The 15171-nt window shown below is 39.4% G+C and overlaps 1 pseudogene; it reads left to right on the top strand.

Moving 5' to 3' along the window:
* Positions 1-10164: 10164 nt before the first annotated feature.
* On the top strand, positions 10165-11484 carry LOC114621923 (annotated as a pseudogene).
* Positions 11485-15171: the final 3687 nt, after the last annotated feature.

Genomic DNA, 15171 nt, shown 5'->3' with positions numbered 1-15171 from the left:
CTCCAGGGTTCAAACTAATACTTGCCTGCCTCAGGACTCCTTCATAGATAATTGTCACAACAGTGGGATACCTGACATGGCTCAACGTCTCCAGGCAGGCTCACTTATTATCAAGCATGACCTTCCAAGTATTGGGAGGCAGCATTTTAGGATTCATTGTAAAGGCTAAATATTTCTTTGGGCAAGATCAGTATTTTACTACACTCCGTAACAAAGAGAAGTATAATAAAAGTCCCATGAAGGCACTTAAAAATTGTTTTTTAAAAGCATCAATAAGGGAGGAAATGGTATAATAAAATGAACTGTTAAGAGCACTGACTGCTCTTCCAGAGGTCCTGAGTTCAATTCCTAACAACCACATGGTGGCTCACAACCATCTGTAATGAGATGCGATGCCGACTTCTGGTGTGTTCAAAGAGAGTGACAGTGTATTCACATACATAAAAGAAATGAGTAAATCTAAAAAAAAAAAATAGAAATTGAACTAAAATTAAAAAATAAAACATTAAAAAATAAATAAATAAAGTGTAGACAATGCAAAATGTAGGCAGAAGAGGCTTAAAATAAATGAGAGAACAAAAAAACAACTTAAGAACAACTTGCAAGAACAACTCAGTAAATAGAAAGACACATAACTCTAAACAATTTGTGTGTATGTGTGTGTATGTGTCTGTGTGCACTAATCAAGACAGAGCTAGACAGTCTTTCTAAATTTCAGACAAACCTTATTTTAGAACAAGGATGCTATCTTGGATAAGTGGGATAATATACCCCAAACCACAGACTAATATTCTTTAAATCGTAATAGTTGTAGATCAACTATTTCCCGTCACTTGGTTAATGGGAAAAAACCCTCATGAATAATTTTGATTGAGGAATTGCCTAAATGAGATTGAACTGTGAGTACATCTTTTTGGATTTTCTTGCTTACTAAACTATGGAGGAAGGTCCAGCCTACTGTGGGCAGAACAATGCCTGCATAGGTAGTGATGAGTTGTATGAGAAAATTAGCTAAACATGAGCGTGTGGATGATTCTGTGAGCCAGCCAGTGAGTCATTCCTTCATAGTTTCTGCTTCAAGTTCCTGCTTTGAGTTTATTCCTTGAATTCCCTCAGTGACATACTGTGACCTGGAAGCATATTACCTATTCATTTTTTTCTACTACTAGGTTGCTTTTTAAGTCACAGTGTTTTATCACAGCAATGGAAAGGTAATCAGAGGAAATACATAATAGTCCTAAGAGTGCGTTTGTAACTTTAAAGTATGTCAAAACTCATGAGGCAGGACTAGTGAGATAATCAGCCAGTAAAGACTTCCACCAAGCCTGACGACCTGAGTTTGATCCCAGGGCAACATAATAGAAGCAGAGAACTGAATTGTCCCACAAGCTGTCCTCTCACAGAACACACACACACACACATACACACACACACACATACACACACATACACACACACACACCCCTAATCCTGAAAGTTCAGTAAATAAATAAAATGTAATTTTTAAAAATTCAGGAAGCAAAAAAATAGATAAAACTAAAATGTGTAATAGAAAATGCACAGGTATAGATGGGTATTTTTTTGTGTGTGTTTCTCTGTTGAGTCAATAGAATGAACTGAAATTCAGTCAGTAAATCAAAGATCTAAGCAACATGCTCAGACAGTATGATCTAATGTACTTGAAGCAAAAACACAAAACAAAACAAAAAACATTAAGTATAAGTATGTTATCTTCAAGAATAAACACAAAAATTAGTACTTAGCTTTTCACTAACTTATATACATTGTACAAAATAATATGCCATTTCCAAACTAATTTTCCCTTAGATTAGGTACTTTACTCCTGTCTAATCACCTCAAAGAGGACAAAATGGCTGCGGACTGAGCCAAGGAAACCACCAAAGCTAACAGACAGTAAACTAAGCCACAATAGGAAAGCAAGTTGGCAAAAGCTAGGCTCACTCTTGGCTCCTATCAGATCAATTGAGGGAGAAATAATGGCACATTACCAAATTAGATATATTATTAATTAGACACAGTGAATACACATTGAATGGTATTTTTTGAGTATTCCTGAAACCTTGACAAAATTGGATATATATATATATTTCAAGCATTCTCCACTGTATACAGTTAAGCATACGTTTCAGGTTGCCAGCTCAGTTCTGTGGTGGTTTTTGCATTCTAACTTGCATGGCCTGATACCTTCTCAGCAGCTCCCCTGCTAACAGACATTTCAACTTTACGCAAATATCTGAATCCAGACAGGTTCTGCCAGGGCACCCTTTCCTTAGACTGATTCAGATAAGTTTTCAGTTCCATCGTTTCAGTTTCACAACCTAGGGTCTTCGACTTGTCCCTGACCATTATGTTTCTCTTGGCTCCATGTCTATACCATTTTTTTTAATACCTGGATCTACTTTTCAGTTGTTACATGGCCAGGACCCAACCACTGTCTCCTTCCCCCACCTTAGAGAGAACTCTCATCCTGTCCTTTCTGCGTCCTTGTAGCAGCTCCTAGGACTCCTCATTTCCACCATTGCTACACTCTATTCCCAACTGCCCCATCACCGTTTAATATATAGTTAACTATCCCTTCCCTTCCTGACTACTGCTGGTCCTCATGTCTCTCTAAGCATGTGACAGTCTCAAAGCACGATCCTTTGGCACCCTCCTGGCCTGAGCGTTTTCATTTCAGCTCTCCCACAACTCCCCAGGGGTACAGTAGTGAACCTCCGCACACACTTCCAATCCTCTCTCAAATGTCATCTTCCCGTGAGTCACACTCTGAGCAAACCAACCACTTCCCAGACCACCAGGTCTTTCCCCATCTTTGCAGTCCCTTTGATTTCCCTATTCCTAATAGAGAGGGTTACTCTCTGAGACACAGTACAATTTATAATTTAACCATATTTGTGACTTGTTTTAATCTATTCTATGAGAAAACAAGCTCCCAATTCGCCTGCTCTGTTTTTTTACTGTACCCTAAAGAGCAAGCAAGTCTGATATAATATAAATAGATAATGAGTAAAATCGACTAACACAATAAATGCTTCTATTCTTTCATTTAAAAAAATAAGTGACAATTAGAAGAATCTATCCAATTTTACATTCTGTACTACATGGGAACTATCTGCCATATCAAATTAGTACAGTTTGTGTATGGAGGTATGGGTCAGTGGAAAGGCACTTTGCTAGCATGTACAAGACTCAGGATTCAATTCTTAGAATTGCAAAATAATAGTTATCACAATTAGGTTTCTTCAGTTAATAATATAACCATGCTTGGCCCTCACTTGCTTATGCCATGCTCCGTTCAATTGTGCAAAAATCTGACCTTGAATATCATTATCATCATCATCACCACCACCATCATCATCATCCTTATCTTATTCAGTTTGTTTATTTGAGACAAGACCTGTCCATGCTAGCAAGACTTGTCGGAAACTCCTGGTGAAGCCCAACTTAAACTTAATCTTGAGACCGTCTTGCCTCAACATCCCTGGTGCTCAAATTGCAGGTGTGGATCGACTATATTGTTATCCACAACTAATCTAAAATATCACAATATAAACTTTCTCTAATTACAACTTTCCCTAAGCCTGATTTTAGCCAAGATGAAATTTTTGAAACTTTTTTCTCTCTTTCCTTAAACTTTTTTTTTTATTTTGCTGACACACTAAATTGATACAAGTCATGTGACTTGCTGGAATACGAATTGGCCATCTATCTTGCTACATCCCGATTCAATGTGTCAGCTGAATTCATTTTCAAAAGCCCTGCAGCTCTGCAAAAATATACCATTTTTAAAGCCACATAAAAATAATAACAGGTTGCAGGTAGGATGGTAACTTCTAGGCACCACCTGTAACAGAACAGACTCCTCATCACTGTAACCTGTATCATTCTACAGTAGTGCTCAGAGTATGGTACCTGCACTCTGTATAACCCATATGTTCTATTTCTACAAGAACCAAGACAATCTTCTTTATAAAAGGACTTCAGATAGTCAGCTGTCCCAGAGACAGACCTCAAACCTGACATTGAAATGCACCCTCTGTACACTGGGGGGATAGTATAGTGGTCAAACCCCTTTATTTCTACTTCAGGACACAGCACTCCATGTAGACACTGAAAAGATGATGATGAGCTCTTCTGTCAAAATGGAAATACACTAGAAACTCAGATATTTCATCTGGAATGGTCACCCACTCACCTCAGATTTAGGCACAAAAGGTCAATACTTAGCAATAACTAAAGTAAGTTTTTTTTTTATTTTTGGAAAGAAAAAACTTTTTAAATGATGTGTTGATTAACTTTGCACTAACCTTGCTGTCTAATGGTGTGAAAAGACATCATAGCCACAGCAACGTTTATAAAAGAAAGCATCTAACTGGGGCTTGCTTATCGCTTCAGATGTTTAGTTCATTATCATCATGGTGGGATCGTGGCAACATACAGGTAGACACAGTTCTGGGGAAGTAGCTGAGAGTTCTACATTCAAATCCTCGGGTAACAGGAAGAGAGCCACTGGCCTGGATTAGGCCATCTGAAACGTCCAAGTCCACCCTCAGTGACACAGTTCCTCTAACTATGTCACACTTACTCCAACAAGGTCACACTTACTCCAACAAGGCAATGCCTCCTAATCCTGCTCAAGTAGTGCCACTCCCTAATGACTATGCATTAAAATGTATGAAGCTATGAGGGCCATTCTTATGCAAACCACCACACTGGCTAGGTCATGGCACCTAGAAATTCCATTGAACACTCCTCTTCCCTTTGCAGTGAAAGTTTTTTCCAGACATTAACTTTCAAATCTGTAGACGCAGAATAAACAGGTCCCCAACACAAACTTGATTCAATCAGACTGACATTCTCAAAAAATAGGAAATTTTACCGTCTCTCCTTAGGCTCAGTCTACCACATCAAACGTTTCTAGGTCTCCAACCCACCAGCCCATCCCGAGGAATATGACTGTTAGCCTCTACAATCAGACACACTAATTCCAAATTAAACCAATCTCTCCATGTGTCTTTTTCTGTGTGTCTCTCTATTTCTCTCTCCTTCCCAATCAGTTCACTTCTCTGAAGAATTCATACTCAATGTATGGTTTAATATCACTTGAGACAAAGATTAGAAATTAATATGAAACATAAAACTTGTTTCCCATTCACCTCTTTTCTTAGAATAGAGTAATATGCTTATGAAACTTGCTTTGAGGCAACTTCTCCTTTTGTTTGACTATCTGTGTCATTTTTATAACCTCTTAGAGGAAAAAAAAACAATGTTTAATGCTTCAGTCTTATTTTTCTTCAGTTTTTTTTTTTACAGTTTTCATTTTGTTGGGTTATTTTCTTGCTAATTCTTTTGTTCAATGAAAGTGAAGAAACCAGCCGAGTGGTGGTGGCACAAGCCTTTCACTTGGGAGGCAGAGGCAGGCGGATTTCTGAGTTTGAGGCCAGCCTGGTCTACAGAGTGAGTTCCACGACAGCCAGGGATATATACAGAAACCCTGTCTCCAAAAACCAAAAAAAAAAAAAAAAGAAAGAAAGTGAAGAAACCTAATCTGCAATCAGATGCTGTAATATGAATATATAAAAACATTAAAAAACACTCAGTAAGGAGTTCTCTCCTAATAAGCTGAATCTTGGTTCTTAGCTCACATTTGTATATTCTCCACTTAATTCATAAAACTAAACTACATCTCAATACTGCCCCAAATATAAGAAACAAATCCTCACCTTTTTCTTCTACTGTCTTGTTTTAATATAAGTTAGATACCATATGGACACGTTAAAAATCACATCTAAAATTATATACATGCAGATGCTGCACAAATACACTGGTTTAGAGAAAAGCATTTTTAAAATTCTCAACATCAGACATATTCCATCTTTATTTAATGGAACAGTCTAAACCTTGATAAAATTATGGCTTTCATGATTGATTACATTGTTGATCAAACCCAAGCTATTCTGGCATTAACATCTGTTAATCAACCAGATGTTCACTATGGTATAACTGGCTGACAATGACTCTTTCCTTGCTGGTTATAGACCAACTGGAAGTGGGGATGGCAATCTGTTTTGCTCTTGTTTTTCAAAAAAAAAAACTGTACTCAGTGATGATGAAGAAGAGACAACATATATTTGAAAAGCCAGAAATCGGATGCTGATTCCGTTCATATCTGTATGATGGCTTACTATAGAAGTGAACCTGTATGATGGCTTACTATAGAAGTGAACATTTAGAATTTACAATGTCCTTTCTTGAGGCATTGTGTGACATCAATTTTAGTCTTGTTTAAAGGAAATATACTCTGACTCTCCTCAGTTATACATCTGCAACCAAGAGAGAGAGAGAGAGAGAGAGAGAGAGAGAGAGAGAGAGAGAGGGAGGGAGCTTGGAAACCACAGCTCCTTACCTATTTTATAAAACCCAATGTTTTACTGAGTCTTGGCTTGTTTGAGTAAACCATCTATATGTAATTTTATTTGCTAACATTAATTCCAAACACTCAATGAAGTAGGAATAGCCAATCCCATTTTTTTCATTCATTCCTTTTAAACAAATGTTACAACAAATGTAACTTTATATCCTTTACTTTAAAAAGAGAAAAAAAGAGGGAAGGGGAAGAGAAAGAAAAGAAACAGATTGAATAAAACCAGTCAAAGAAGGAAAAATGGAGGAAGGGAAGAGGTTGTGTGTTGCAGTCTTTTATAAAGCTGTGCCCTTAAAGACCTCTCAAACCCATGATGACTCCAAATTATCCCTCAGAGTGTGGTCTGAAAATGATTTAAAATCTTGCACCCTGTTTACACCTCATTCCATCCCTAGTATGTCCTAACCATACCAACAAACAGGACTGGAGAGATAGTTCAGCAGTTAAGAGCACTTGATGCTCTTACAGAAGTCCTGAGTGTGGTTCTTGGACCCATATGTGGCTTACAACCACCAGTAACTCTAATTATAGGGAATCTGATGCCCTCTTCTGGCCTCCTTGGGCTTCTGCACACACGAAGTACACATAAACTAACAAAGGCACATGCATATACATGCAAAAATAATAAATGTATAGATAACAGATAGATGATAGGTAGTTAGATAGATACATAGATAGATACATAGATGCATAGTTAGATAGCTACATAGATAGATACATAGATAGGTAGGTAGGTAGGTAGATACATACATTCATACATACATACATACATACATACACGCATAGCTAGATACATAGCTAGATACATAGATAAATAGATAGATGATAGGTAGATAGATGACTAGATAGATGATACATACATACATACATACAGAGACACATAGATACATAGGTAGAGACATAGAGACAGATAAATACATAGATACATAGATAGAGAGATAGGTAGATACATAAATAAATACAGAGATACATAGATATATACATATACAGATACATAGATAATAAATACATTTCTAAGAGAAAAGTATAAATACAACTAAATATTATGAGTTATGACAGGTCCAAAACATTTTATTTTATTTTTTTTCTTTTACTGGATATTTTTTATTTACATTTCAAATGTTATCCTCTCTCCAGAAACCTCCTATCCCATTCCTCCTTCCCCTGCCTCTATGAGGACATTCCCCCACCCACCCTGCCACTCTCACCTTCCCACCATGGCATTCCTCTACACTGGGGCATCAAAAAATTTTACCTTTGAGCTTTAAACAGCAGTTCTCAACCTGTGAGTTGAGACTCTTGGGGAGGTCACATATCAAATATTTACATTATGATTTGTAGTAGTAGCAAAATTACAGTTATGAAGTAGCAAAAGAATAATTTTATGGATGGGGGTCACCAGAACGTGAAGAACTGTATTAAAGGGTTACATGATTAGGAAGATTGAGAACCACTGGTCTAAAGAGTACAGGGAAATGGAGAGTGGCAGGGAATGGCTCAGAGGTTAGAAACACTAAGAAATCGTTTATTATTCTTGCTCCCCAAGCAGCATTAGAAAAGTGAAGTGTCAATTTGTAGTTATAGCCCTCCTTCCTCTCCTCCACACTCTCTTGATCTGAACACTTATTCAGGTCAGGGAGCCAAGACCACAGCAAAGCCAGCCTCACCTCCATGCTGCAGGTGGTACACAGGGCACCAGTTGGAGCTATGCTGATGTTAGCTCCCTGTTCTTACCGCAGATAATCTTTTACCACAAATGTCTGAGCTAAGGAATACAGCCCAGATGTCACAGCCGAGGGATCTGAGGCTCTGAACAAGCCAACAGCCACAAAGAGAGCTGATCATTTATAGAGCAACTGTGATTCCAAGTTGGGACTTCAAGTCTCAAATTAGAATTTTCTCTATTCTCCAGAGTAAAAGAAATATTTTTTCAGGAGCAATGAAAGAAAATGAGGAACGGGAAAGCTACCCTATTTCCTCTTTGTGGAAGACTCAACTTACAGACACACTCAATTATGCTGTAAAGCCCAAGGTGTCCGATCCTTACTTTAGGGGAAGGATAAATATCTCTCCCAAGACAGCTGTCTAACTACTTGCCTCGTGTATCATGGAAAATGAAGGAACTGTGATGTGTTTTCACTCGCAAACAACCATTGAAATAACATGGAGTCCAAAGAGTTCCTATTTGTGGTTGATTCTTGGCAGCAGGGACGATTACTGGCCTTTTGAAAAGCCACTCACTGCTGTGCATTTCGCACCTGTGCTTCTTCACCTTAGACCATCGCAGTGCGGAGTAATAACAGAGCTCCTGACAGCAGAAGCCCTGGGAGCGCTTTGATGTTGTATCAGGGATCTGCCAGGCTTTTTCTGTTCCCTAGCTTCTCAGACTAGTGTTACTGGCACAGCCTCTTAGTGCAAGGGAAAGTTGGCTTGTGGGGGAAAGTTGCTGGTGAGCAACCACCTCCTTTCTCAGAGAAGAGTTTTCAGCTGCAGCCACACCTCCTTGGTCATATCTTTCCTTTCCGTGGGATTATCATGGATTGGGGTAGTAACAAAACAGAAATGGGGTGTGACTCATAATCCCCAAAGATATGCTCCCATATGGCATCAGCCAAAAAGCTCGAATCAAAAGCCTTATAACTACAATCCCTAGCTTCTAAATCCTGAAACATCAATATCCCAGAAACAGAGCACTGGGAAATAACTGTCATTCTCTAAAAGCTGCCTCTTTTTACGTTTTAAAATGGATTTACTTGAGAAGAATAGATACACAGATATCCCACAGCCTGTTTTGCATCATGATATAGTCAAGAATAACATGAGCATGTTTGTGAGCATAAACACTCAGGTATACTAAGATCAGTGCCAGGAGTACAGCCGCACAAGTAAATGAACTTCTGTGATGAAGAAGTAGCCGAGCATGAAGACTGAAATTGTAGTACTTGCAAGAAAATGTATAGAAGCAGAAACTGCCATGTTAAAGCCAAGTGAGCCAGACCCTCAACGCCAGATATTGCATCTTTTTCCTCAAAGAACCTATATTTAAATGTGTGTTTTTTCTTGGGAAGAGAGGAAATAGGAAGGGGCATGCAGGAGTAAAGGCCAAGAAAGAAGTGGGTAAATATGACAGGAGCACTTAATATGCACATTGAAATGTCACTATGAGAGCCATATTTTTTATATAATGAGTATATGCTGATAAAAAAACAAATAAGTGAAATGCTTAAATAAATAGCAATATGATTGATAATTGTGTGTAGTCTGCTAAATCTTTTAGTGACATCCATCAAACAATCATGCTACCACCACCTCATATCAGCCATACAAAGGAATTCAGGTGTCCAAAAACCGGGATTGTTGGGGCGGGGGGACATCTCTCATTTGCCAAGAAGTTTTACTATTTTCCGTATGCCACCATACACACAGAGATAATGACATTTTCAGACTCAAGGTTTAAAAGACAAATTAGAATTCTTTACACAATTTATATCTCCCGTATTGGAAGTAAAGACTATTGTTTATTTTCTATTGTTGTGATAAAACACCATGACCAAGGCCAGTTAGAAAAGAGTTTATTTGGGTTTAAGATTCCATAAGTGGATAGGAAGTCAGAGTGGGAGGCGCTTAGTGCTGCCCCGGTACAGCGTCGTGCTCACGACTGTCCTTAACGCTCTCTTCGGTGACTACAGAGCCCTTTCCTTCCTTCGCGGCGATCCAACTCCCAGAAGTTCACCATGTCCATCCTCATGATCCATGCCAAAGAGATCTTTGATTCCCGTGGGAATCCCAGTGTTGAGGTCGATCTGTACACCGGAAAAGGTCTCTTCCGAGCTGCGGTGCCGAGTGGTGCGTCCACTGGCATCTACGAGGCCCTAGAACTCCGAGACAATGATAAGACCTGATTCAAGGGGAAGGGTGTCTCCCAGGCTGCTGAGCACATCAATTACACTATTGCACCTGCTCTGGTTAGCAAGAAAGTGAACGTTGTGGAGCAGGAGAAGATTGACCAGCTGATGATCGAGATGGACGACACTGAGAATAAATCTAAATTTGGTGCAAATGCCATCCTGGGAGTGTCCCTGGCTGTCTGCAAAGCTGGTGCCGTGGAAAAGGGGGTGCCCCTTTACCGTCATATTGCTGACTTGGCCGGCAACCCTGAAGTCATCCTGCAGGTCCCAGCTTTCAATGTGATCAATGGCGGTTCTCATGCTGGCAACAAGCTGGCCATGCAAGAGTTCATGATCCTGCCTGTGAGGGCATCCTCTTTCCGGGAAGCCATGCGCATTGGAGCAGAGGTTTACCACAACCTGAAGAATGTCATCAAGGAGAAGTACGGGAAGGATGCCACCAATGTGGGTGATGAGGGTGGATTCGCCCCTAACATCCTGGAGAACAAAGAAGCCCTGGAGCTGCTCAAGACTGCAATTGCAAAGGCCGGCTACACTGACCAGGTTGTCATCAGCATGGATGTAGCTGCCTCCGAGTTCTACAGGTCTGGCAAGTATGACCTGGACTTCAAGTCTCCAGATGACCCCAGCAGGTACATCACATCCGACCAGCTGGCGGACCTGTACAAGTCCTTCATCAAGGACTACCCAGTGGTGTCCATTGAAGACCCCTTTGACCAGGACGACTGGGATGCTTGGCAGAAGTTCACAGCTAGTGCAGGCATCCAGGTGGTGGGCGATGACTTCACAGTGACCAACCCTAAGCGGATTGCCAAGGCTGCGGGCGAGAAGTCCTGCAACTGCCTCCTGCTCAAAGTGAACCAGATCGGCTTGGTGACCGAGTCTCTGCAGGCGTGTAAGCTGGCCCAGTCCAATGGCTGGGGCGTCATGGTGTCCCACCGATCTGGGGAGACTGAGGACACTTTCATCGCCGACCTGGTGGTGGGACTCTGCACTGGACAGATCAAGACTAGTGCCCCTTGCCGATCTGAGCGCCTGGCCAAGTACAATCAGATCCTTAGAATTGAGGAAGAGCTGGGCAGCAAAGCCACGTTTGCTGGCAGGTCCTTCAGGAACCCCCTGGCAAAGTAAAGCATGGACTGGAGATCCCAGAGCCAGCAGTTGCTTAGCTCCTCTGTCCCTGATGTCATCCAGGCGGCTCAAGGCCGGCCCAGTGCTTGCCCCTCTCATGTCACTGCTTCCTTAGATGTCCACACCTGACCACCAGGAACCCTGCTGGAGACCCCAGCCTTGTAATCATGTGATTGGTCTGAATCATTGTTTTTGTCACCTGACTTTCCAGCTAGCGTCTGGAGCCCTCAGACCTCCAGTGTAATCTCTAGGGTGCCCACCATCAAGACCCCCCCAGTGGTTTACATGCAAAAATAAAAGCCGCAGAAGCCCCCCCCCAAAAAAAAAGATTCCATAAGTGTAGAGGTTTTTTATGGCAGACAAAAGCATGGTGTGCAGCACCTCAATCAACAGCTGAGAGATCCCATACCTATTCACCAGGAAGCAGTGAACACACTAGGGATGGTGTGATGCTTTTTAAGCCTCAAATCCCACCCCAATGACACACTTTCTCCAAAAGGTCATACCTCCTAATCACTCCCAATAGTTCCACTAACCGGGGACAAAATATTCAAAGTTTTGAGCCTACGGGAATCATTCCCATCCAAACGATCACAGGACAAAACGATGAAATACACAGCATACAATATTGTAAAAGTTCATTTAAAATAGTGGGATAAACTAAAAAGAAACAACATCAAAAAATATTGAGTCTTTAAATAAATCTTAGCGTATGAAAAGTGCAACCATACACAATACAACCATATGTATTGTTTATGAACAATTCTCACAGGTCATTCTAATGAGCCTGACAAACTTCCCAGTCCTATGCCCATTTTAGTGATGCTTTTTGATGAAGTCTTGCCAAATCCATGTGCCTTTTCTCAAGGATGCATTTGCCTTTGTTTCCTGTGTGGCCAATATACCTCATGCAGTTCTGTCATATGCTAACCTCTAAAAAGACCCAAACCCAGACACTCCCAAACACTGTAGAAGTTTTTAAGTATTTGTCCTCCGAGCACAGTGCAATGAAAATACAGTAAAGTTTCCCTAGCACCCAACATCCTACTTTTTATAGCCAGGCTCTTTCAGTGAAGATTGTGTTTTCTCTAGATTTCAGACTTTAGGATTTCCGTATTCAGGATATTGATTTTTCATGATTATGACTTTCAGGATTTCAAGCTTCAGATACTTTGATGTTTTAAAATCAAGAATATGGTGTGGACTATGATTGACACTCAGGAGAGAGGTGCTCTAAGGTGTCATCAAGGCTAAATGATAAGCTTTGATTCCAGTCAAAGGTCTGACCTTTTACTTCTTCTTGTTCTCTACTTACCAGGAAAGAAATTCTTCAGCCAAGTTGCCACAGTAAAGAATCTTTTCCTTTTCTATCCCTGAAATCATTAGAGGAGTACTTCTAGAAAAAATGTGATAGAAATTACCAGAAGCAAACTCAGCTAGCAGCTATTAAAAACTTAGCCCAACTTCCTCTGTCCCTCTGAGATTAATATACTTGGAATCCCTTTACTTTAAGCATCCTAATTTTTACCAATAGGCTATTATGTTATGCAGTATTATGTTATACAATAGGCTATTGGAGCTTTGCAGATATGAAGGTGGCTTATCTGGGATACAAGGATTTTTTGGTTTGTTGTTTGTTTTTAGTTTTTTGTTTGTTTTGTTTTTTGTTCAGATACTAACCTTACCACTTATGAATCATTGTTTTTCAGCTATTTAGTACAAATAATTACAACTGAACTTTAGGAAGTTTATGAAGATTACACAAAGTTATATATGCAAAGCACTTAGCACCTTGAAAGAGTAGTATATGTGAATCACTTAACATATAGCGAACCACATGACAAGTTCTCGATTAATGTTAATTGCACAGATTTAGTGTGTGTGTGTGTATGTGTGTATTTTCACCACAGAGAAATGTGTCCTACACTTAAAAAAATGGAATAAAAGAAAACGTCTATAAAAATAATTTTGTTTTTCAACTCTGTTTTTCTAAACTCTTCCTAAGAATTGAAATACTACAATTACTAAGCAAGGATTTATTAAATTCCTGCTTACACTTCTTCTGCTTAGCCCCACCCTTAACCCTGACATAGCTTCTTTAATTGTACTTAATAATGTCTATCAAAGTTTGGATCTTGAGTTAGCCCCTTGTGTTAAGATGGTGCCAGTATGTGACAGGATATTTAAGAGGCAGAGCCTACTAGGAAGGCTTTAAGTCACTGGAAGCCTTCCCTTGAAGGAACTGGCCCTCTTCTTTTCACTCTATTTTGCAATTTGGTTTGTGGAATGAATGGAATTGTCTGACTACATGTCCTTTCATGTTGCACCGTTTCCCAATAGGTTGTAGAAGCAGTAGTTCTACACAACCACTGGCCGAAACCTCTGTGGGTTTACACAAACATTGACAAAAACATCTGAAAACATCAGGTAAAATAAATCTTTATGTTTTACAAATTCATTATGTAAGAATTTTTATAGACAGTTGATTGATACAATGTAATTGACTAAAAGAAGCGAAGCAATAAACAAAAACAAACAAACATAGCAACATAGAAGCCAATTAGAATGTGAAAAGCAAAACTCTCCTCACAAGGAATGTCATAATTTCAACTCTATGGAGAACACAGAGCAATGTCAGATTAATTTCCCCAAAGACAGAATTCAGTGTTACAATCCTCACACATGTGAGATGCAAAGTCTTGTACTTGAAAAAGAAAGCAACTCTGGAATATATTCCTTGTCTGAAGTTAATTAAAGTAGTAGAGAAATAGCTTGTAAAACACTGTCTGCAGTCAACTAATTCTTTAAGAGCAAGCATGTTGATTTATCTTGCTTCGGGTACATATATTTTTTCAAGTGTAGTTTTCACTATGAATTAAGAAAGAAAACATTTTTGCTAGTTACGACTCTTCCCTGTGAAAACTTATTAGATTATAATTAGAAGTTTTGAGTATTTAACACTAGTTCTTTCATTTTACCCATTTCAATCTACAGGTAAATGAAATAAATATCAGTTACCTTCTTTTGTCCACCTATACACTTGAATAAGGCTCTGGCCATTATACTCACAGAATAACTTTTCTATAAACCACTCTGGACGAAGTTAAGTCATGTAAACCACAAACGAAATGAAAAGCATTTAAAGCAGTTTATATACATAATCAAAATTTTCTGTTAGCCTTTTCTTCTTCCTGCCCCACAGTCTGATTGGCAATCATGCATCCTCATGAACGCTTAAAGAATGAGGACAGATTCTTGTCTTCTAAGCTGTTTGTGCCCGGGGCTGTTCTCCTCACATAATTGATAAGAGTCAACCAAAAATCAGATGATCTAGGCTGATTTTTGTTTTCTCCAAAGTTTTCTTATCAACTCCTTTTCACATTTGCACTTTGTGTTCATCCTTTTCAAAGCTTAGCTGCTCATTATCCACTGGCATGGCTGATTTACGATGTCCTACCATTTGCTTTATAATCAATGGTTTTTAAGTTGTAAAGCAAATGGAATGTAAATCGCCTTGCCCTAGTTTACAGTTGAGGGAAGGAAGGTTGGGGGACTTTGATTATTCCACTGGAGTTGTACTGTCAGAAGTAAGATAAAATTGATTTATGTTTATATTTACATCAATTTATTTTTGTGCACATGGGTGCATGTGTGTGTCCATGCATGTACATATATGCACACATGGCA

Source organism: Grammomys surdaster, unplaced genomic scaffold (assembly GCF_004785775.1).
Source record: "Grammomys surdaster isolate TR1022 unplaced genomic scaffold, NIH_TR_1.0 185, whole genome shotgun sequence".
Taxonomy (NCBI): Eukaryota; Metazoa; Chordata; class Mammalia; order Rodentia; family Muridae; genus Grammomys; species Grammomys surdaster.
This window is presented reverse-complemented; position numbering and strand designations above follow the sequence as displayed.